Source organism: Anastrepha ludens, chromosome 5 (assembly GCF_028408465.1).
Source record: "Anastrepha ludens isolate Willacy chromosome 5, idAnaLude1.1, whole genome shotgun sequence".
Lineage (NCBI taxonomy): Eukaryota > Metazoa > Arthropoda > Insecta > Diptera > Tephritidae > Anastrepha > Anastrepha ludens.
The window spans coordinates 70,872,715-70,880,690 of record NC_071501.1 but is presented as its reverse complement, the minus strand read 5'-3'; the positions used below and the strand labels follow the sequence as shown (position 1 = coordinate 70,880,690).

The 7,976-nt window shown below is 33.6% G+C and overlaps 1 protein-coding gene across 1 annotated transcript in view; it reads left to right on the top strand.

The window, feature by feature from the left end:
* Window positions 1-212: 212 nt before the first annotated feature.
* The window catches only part of LOC128864141 (protein peste-like), a 34,130-nt gene continuing 26,366 nt past the window's right edge, over window positions 213-7,976 (top strand). The window contains exon 1 of the mRNA XM_054103660.1: window positions 213-436. The gene's annotated coding sequence lies outside the window, so the exon portion shown is untranslated. The remainder of the gene's footprint in view (window positions 437-7,976) is intronic.

Below are 7,976 nucleotides of genomic sequence, written 5' to 3'. Positions count from 1 at the left end.
CGATGCACTTCAATACTCGCCCATATGTATTACACTTGTACATACTATATAAATATATGTATGTACGTAGAACTATAGGAAAATACATGTGCCTATACATACATATGTATGTATGCTTGCAATACAATACTTGTATGTGGATTAAATAAATCTTAGCATTAGATTATTATTAAATAAAAAACTGAAAACAGTATCAGAGTATTATTTTGCTACGCGGTCGACAAACAGATCATACAGTCATTATCAAGCAGCGGACAAGCGCGGATCAAGCCGAGTCAATCGAATTGAGCAACGTTAGCGAAGGAAAAAAACTACAAGTCCTCACTACAAGCCAACAGCAGCATAGCATTTTAGAGTAGCTTGAATTTGAAATCACGTTGGGCTCGAGAACTTAGAAGCGCCTGAAAAAAAAGTTCAAACTTTATTTGAGTAAATTGTAAGTTAAAAAAGTTGTATGATATTATAAAAAAATAAAAAGAATCCATTAAAGACATACATACTCGTATGCATATACATACATACATATAATATGTAAGTGAAAGTCAATACGAGACCTTATATGTGTTGATAATTAAAAGTATATAAAAATAAGTGTAATAAGAAGGTTTATCTGTGGAATTTGGTCTCAAAAGTGTTTGTGTTGTCAAGTGGATAAATGCTGAAAAATACGAGTATATTTATTTATTTATGTATGTGCATAAACCAAAGTGAAGGAAACTGCAAAAAACTGCGCTGTCTTCCTTATCAGCGACAGCCAGCACGCTTCATTGCGCATGCTTGCAGGCATTGCCCCGAGGGTGTTGATTTGCACGCTACAGTTGGCGCCAATTTTATAAAGCACTCGTACAGTTTGTGCAAAATCAATTAGGCGAAGTAATTAGAAAATACGCGGCTTCTCAAGCAAATGACATTCAATGATTTATTTCGCTATACTAGTATTTTTAAAATGGCACTATTTTTATAATAGCAACTATTTTTTTGTTTCACTGAGTAGCTACCTCAGTAGTTCTGTTCAAAAATTTTTTCCGAGTACTTCGATTAGAAGAAGACGACAGCGTCCGAAATACTTGGATCATGACATGGAGTCGCTAATTTTGCCTAATGTATTTTAGAAGGGTTAATGTTAGCCCTTTACTTACAGCCTTTAAAGGCCATACTAAATCAAGATGTGAAGTAGTTACTTGGAAAGCAATGTAACCAACATTACTTATCAACATGCGTCTATTTAGCTATTAGAAGAAAAATTTTCCTATCATTTTATGTTTATGAAGTGAACAACGAACTCGCGTGCTTTACCGGCGGAGCTACAAAACAAGGCAATCGTCGTATATAAAACCAGTCGCAAGGCGAATCTATACAAAGTAGTGCTTCTGTATTTTCCCCCATTTCTTCCTTCAGCTGGAATTTCACAATAGCCCAACAAATTTCTGCATTTGTAACATCGATACAACCTTGGAAAGATTCGCCTTGTCGACTTCTGAGCATTGGAGTATTTTTAATTTAAGAATCATAAATAATGGCATACAAGTTTAAAATAATATAAAAAAATTTCAAAAGTGAATATTCTAAGTTAATTTTATATGTTTTTATTGACTTTCTCATATTAAGCCACTTATCGAAGAAAAGCAGCCAAAAGTAAGTCGTAAATTTATAGCTTTAGGTGCTTTTCGATGCCTAGAATTAGAATTTGTGCAATAAAACAGAAAACCAGAAAACAAAGTTTTATTGCCCACCTGTGTAATATTTAAAATTTAAAGTCACACTCAGCTAATATACGGCCCTTGGAAAAATATTTTAACAAATTGTGACCATTATTAATTATTTTCTAATTTAAATAATTGTTTTTTTTATAAAAATTAATTCCGTAATATGGTAATTACCATATTAGTCCAAGTTTCAAACTTGGTGCAAAATTTATAAAAATTCATAAAATTCTCATATGAATTTAAAAATGTTTAATCAGAAATAAAGAAAAAAATTGGTTCACAGTTATTTACAATAAAAAAAAATAAATAAATAATTGGCGCGTACACTTCTGTTAGGTGTTTGGCCGAGCTCCTATTTGTGGTGTGCGTCTTGATGTTGTTCCACAAATGGAGGGACCTACAGTTTCAAGCCGACTCCGAACGGCAGATATTTTTATGAGGAGCTTTTTCATGGCAGAAATACACTCGGAGGTTTGCCATTGCCTGCCGAGGGGCGACCGCTATAAGAAAAATGTTTTTTATTAATTTTGCTTTCACCGAGATTCGAACCAACGACCTCTCGGTGAATTCCGAATGGTAATCACGCACCAACCCATTCGGCTATGGCGGCCGCCCGTAGTTATTTAGCAAATTAAATGTTAGCAAGTTTGAAACGGCTCAAAATTCTTGTTGATTATTAATAATTTTTTCCCGACGGTGCTACGTATTGGGTTGACAACTAAGTAATTGCGGATTTTTTTAGAAAATCAAAGGCAATTTTTTCATGGAACTAAATAACTCGTTTTACGTGGTTTTCAATGCATGTATGTTATAATGAAGTTTCTCTGCAATCTCACGTGCTGTACTGTGACGATCCGAATCGATTATTACTTACGTCATAAACTTCAACTAGATGACCAGATCGTTTTTCATCTTTGAGTGAAAAATCGCCAGAACGAAATTTGGCAAACCAATCTTGACACTGCCGTTCTTTTAAGGCTTCGTCACCAAAAACTGCACATAACTTTTTATGAGCTTGCGATGCGGTTTTCCCTTAGCGGAAATGAAAAAGCAAAATATGACGAAAATGTTCCTTTTGATTTTCCATTTTTCAACGAACGCCAAACGAAAATTACGCAACCGATCAAACAACTTTTTTTGTTGCTTGACAGTTGAATTGCCAACTATCAAATAACAAAATGTGTTTTACATTTGTACTACGTCTGCAAACCTAAAAATTCAACTGAAGCCATCTATGAGTGAAATTCGCAATAACTTTTTTGCCAACCCAATATTTTCTCCTTATTAAAAAAAATCCTGGATTTTTCTATAAAATACGCAAGGAAAAAATATTATAAAAAATCAACGAGATTTTCTAGCATTTCAAACTTTCCCTTTATTATTTTTAAAGTTATTGGGTTACAAAACTGCGTACCTAAATTTTGTTTCCAAATTCCGAATTAACTTTAAGTTTAGAAAAAAAAATTGTCGAATTTTATAAATCTGGTACAAAGTTTTAAGCTTGGATTTATTTGTTAATGGTATTTATTACAAAATGAACTATACTTTTATAAAAAAATAATTGTAGTAAAAAATATATAAGTAAATAGTCACAACGGGTCCAAATGCGATTTCATGTAGAAACAGTTGCAAAAAAGTAGTTGAAAATTTTTTATTTTGTAAAAAACAAAAAGTGCGAAACAGGGTTTATACTCAAAAATTCATTACTCAAAAACAACTCATTTTAGCTACTAGGCATTCAGCTCAATTAAAGTTTGAGGTGTCCTCTTGATTTGGAAAAAGTTATAAAAAAAAAATACACTTTTTGAAATATTGAATTTCGAAAAAATTTAAATTTTTTTTTTCTTCTTTGCTAAATAAATATTTTTCAACTACTTTTTTGCAATTGTTTCTACATGAAGTCGCTTGTGTAAATAATGACGATCATTTTGAACTCAAAATTATTAAAATCGGTTCATTTTTGACTAAGTTATGGGCATTTAAAAAAAAAATTTTCTTATATTATATAATTAAAAAAAATCGAGTTTGAGCCGAAAAACAAAATTGCCGATAACTCTTGAAAAAAAAATTTTTTCGGGCGAACAAAAAAATACGTGTCTCATTATTTTGACCAGAGAGCAACATATTTCAGTTACATCGAAGTCGAAGAACATGGCCCGGTTGAATTGAAATGGAAAGCATCCTATATTTTTTTTCGCGGATTTCGCTATTTTTGGTTTCAATTTTTTAGAAAGTAAAAATCTGTGTAATTAAAGCTCTTAAAAAATATCAATTCGCATGATTTCATTTACCTTATCATACCATCACCTATTTACTTACATTATATTAAGGAATTATTTTTAATTTTTAATTAAACATTAGAATTTAGCTCGATTTTTACTGATAATTCAAACCCTAAATGATTACAAATGCTATGAATAGGAAAAACTTAAATTCTAACGATTTTAAGGGCTGATTTCTTGGCCTGAGGGTTATCGCGAAGCTACCAATTTAATAGTGATACTCGTAATATGGTAGAAAAAAGTAAATATATTGAAGGCTATTGTAATGATTAAGTGGAAATATATTAAAAAATTGACTTTCACGTGATGTAATTATCATCTCGGGGAAATTACTGAATGAGATCAGCCTACCACTGAAACAATTTCTTACATAAAGTACAAACGAGTGGTGAGCAGAACTCACAAATTCTTAGGAAATTACTTCATTTGTGATTTTAGTGAGAAACACCGCAGCTTGAAAAACAGCTAGGCTCAAGGGGTTCCTGAAGGACCTCTGCTTATTGGTATACATATACAGTTTTAGGGCGTTCCAACTTGAAGCTAAACTGAGCTCATCTTAGAAAGCATGGCTCTCCTAACAATTCATTGTACGGCATTTCGCATCTTGTATAGACTTTAATAGAAATACAACTTATTTGAGTTTGTAGAAATTAACTATACATCAAATATTATATATACATGCTCTGGCCACTAAATTATCTATGACGCTAAAATTTGAAATATTATATGAGTTTTAACGAGAAAAATTGGACACTTTGTGTTAAAGTAGTAAACAAAAGCATGTATTTATTATTAATTTGTTTGTAGTAAAATATGGTTTTACTAAATCTTATTATTTTGTCCATCTAATTTAATTTTCTATGACTACCACAATTCTTGTTGGTCTGAGATTTCTTTTAGAGTTCCACTAAACTGATGTCTTAACAGAAGCGAGAGGTAATGCATTCGAAAGAGAAAGCTTCATAGTGGTGGTCCCTCGTTTTTGGTGTATGCGTATTTCTCCTATAGTAACATCAATTTCGTTATTTAATACCCACATCTCGTATCTTCCGGATATGTCTTTGTTACTTTTCTGTGATGTAGTAACACAGACTTGAAAGTGTAATGCAGACTTACCGGTAGTTGTTATAGACCAGCGCGAGAGGACTCTATTTCTCAGCACAGGCCAATATTTTTTGCAAGACAACACTAGAAACAAGTGGCAGAAGTCTGCCACAGCAAAGTGAAAATGCAAACACAGTGTTAGCCATTGTCTGTCCCTTTGTAAGCGACATGATTTCTCCAACTTTACGCCTTCTCAGCGCCAACTACTTTTTTCTTGGCTTAGTGCTAAAGTAGAAATTATTCGTGGGTCATGCAAATTAAGCCTCTCGTGTCAGCTGATTGGAAAGAGGGCACTCATTTACTTTATTATGAGATGATTGCAAGGGTATACCAGACCAAGTGCTTTACACAAATCTCGCCACAATGTGGATCTAGAGATTCACAATTCCTGTGAATGGCGTTGAATCAGATATTTTGTTTCACTGGCACAAAAATATTCAATAGTATATTAAATATTTTTACCTGCCATTTATTAGGCATTATGTGGCCTAGGAAAGGGTAATTTCTCCTCTCTTATACAGGAAGTTGAGGAAACATTAAGAAGATCACTCTGGGATAATCTATTGGAATTTAATAAGAATCATTTTATAATCATCACAGGAAACAGTAAACATAATTTATTAGAGGAAGAAATAAAACTTAATAAAACAGGACAAATATTATAATTTATTGAGAAAGTTGCTCTCAGAGAAATACTCTGAATCCATGAAGGAGACACAATAGATATTTTAGCTTGCAGTGCTAAATCCCTTCATAATATTATAATAATACGTAAATATTTTACCTGAATTCAGTCGCTATAGCACACACAGTCAGTCAGATTGTACGATTAATATAACCGACTTGTGACACAAACCGACTCAATCGCTGATTCTTGGATGAAATTTTTACATAACCAGATCATAGAAAAAGTTGAAGGACGTGTTTATATTATATTTAATTACAAATTTTTTTGAAAACCCCCTTAGTAGTTGAAACGTACGCATACCTGCGCTCTTTAAATACTAAGGCATTCTATTGTACTGCAAGCGCTAGAGCCCCTGGTGGGTACCGGGATAAGCAATGGAAAAATTGAAAAATGTGTATACCTACTTATATTCACTTATTACTGTTTTTATAGTGTTTTACATACAGTTCACAATGGACCTGCCGAAGGTCTAAGTGTGTCTTGCGACAACCACCCTACCTACCTACATACAGTAACATACATATGTCTGTCATACATCCACTCCACCATACACCGTCTTTCATCTATCTCTACTCACGCACTTTTATTATTAAACGCCACTGTAAATTGCGTCTACAAGCAGCAAACCCTGTTCATGTGTATAGTCAGCTATTTGGTCATTACTTGTCGAGTGATTCGATTTGGGACTAAAGATTTTTCGGTATACATATACACACATACGCTCACGCGCTGTCCATTCAGCCCTTCCTTATCGGTGAGGCGGAACACACTTGTTTACTTTAAAAAATACTTTGCGCAATGTTTTGTACGGATCGGGTGATTGGTTGTCTCCAGTAAACTATTTACTTACACAATTATACAAGATTATTATTGCATGAACAAGTACACACATACATGCATATGTTCAATAAGTCAGAAAGCATCGTAAATATGTATACTAGTGTGAATCTCATTTTTTAAGCAACGAAACCGATAAGACATCGCCAAGAAGGGCTATCCTGAAACGACAAGTGTAGATACATATTTACATGTATATATGTAGGGTCTTTCAAGTTCGAGTTTCTTTTTGGAACTCATTAACTGTTTATTGACCTGTGCACGTAGTAGAGGGTGTTCACATTTTGAATGTTAGGTGATTTTTCCAAATGTCCACCGCGTGCACGATTAGAGCAGTACATTTTTTATGAAAATGTTGATGACATGGGCACTTATGTAATTGTGGTTCTATCTAGGCAACTTCAAACCGAATGTTTTATTTCAAAATTCAACTGTTTTTATATAGTTTAATCCATAAACTTTATCTTTGAGATTCGATTGCAAAGGAAATGGTCCAAAGACGTTAGATAGGGTTATCATGGCGACGAAGACATGGTGGAATATCGTAAAATTGTTCTTCCATATAATGTCATTTGCACTGAATTAATTTTTTCCTTGGTTGTTCAGCATGTTACATAGTTGTTTTAAAACCACAATTCGTCAATGTCCATACCATCAATAAGAGACATAAAAATAGGTTAAGGTCTTTTCGATGAGCCAAGAGTTAGCAAGTGGTGAATAGGTGAATTAACCGGGAAAGAGCTGCCAAAAATTACATTGTTTTGGAAGCACTTAATGAGTAAGGCCGCGTTCATACAGGAAAACATTTGTTGTTTCAACTTATTAATTGTGATGATCGTACTCCGACAACACACATTATCTTCTCGTTCTTCTCAATGTTGTTTTTGGCCTTAGACTAAAAGTAAGAATTACAAGGAATGTGAACACGCCGGGCAACACCAAAAGATAATTTGAAATGTTGAAGCAAAAAAAGTCTCCCTGTATGAACGCGGTCTAATGAAACTCTGCTGAAAGAGAGCTGGCAGCATTGAAAATAGGGAATGATTCGCAAGCGGCGAATCTTGCCCGATAACTTTGTTGTTGCTTTCACATGCAAATTTTTCGTCAACTGAGCAGAGCTCACAGATAGGGAGCAGAAAAGTAGCGAATCGAAGGTGCCTTTAGTAAACTATTTGCGGTAGACACATTTTCAGCTGGATTTTCGAAAAAACCTCACAACGATACCAGCAGATCACAATATAGACCAAGTGTTTATCTAAATATTACTGTAGATTTCCTAATGCCTAAATCCGTTAATTTGGATTATTTACGCAGCCGTTAAACCGCAAATGAGCTTCGCCTTAGAAGATGATTTTTTCA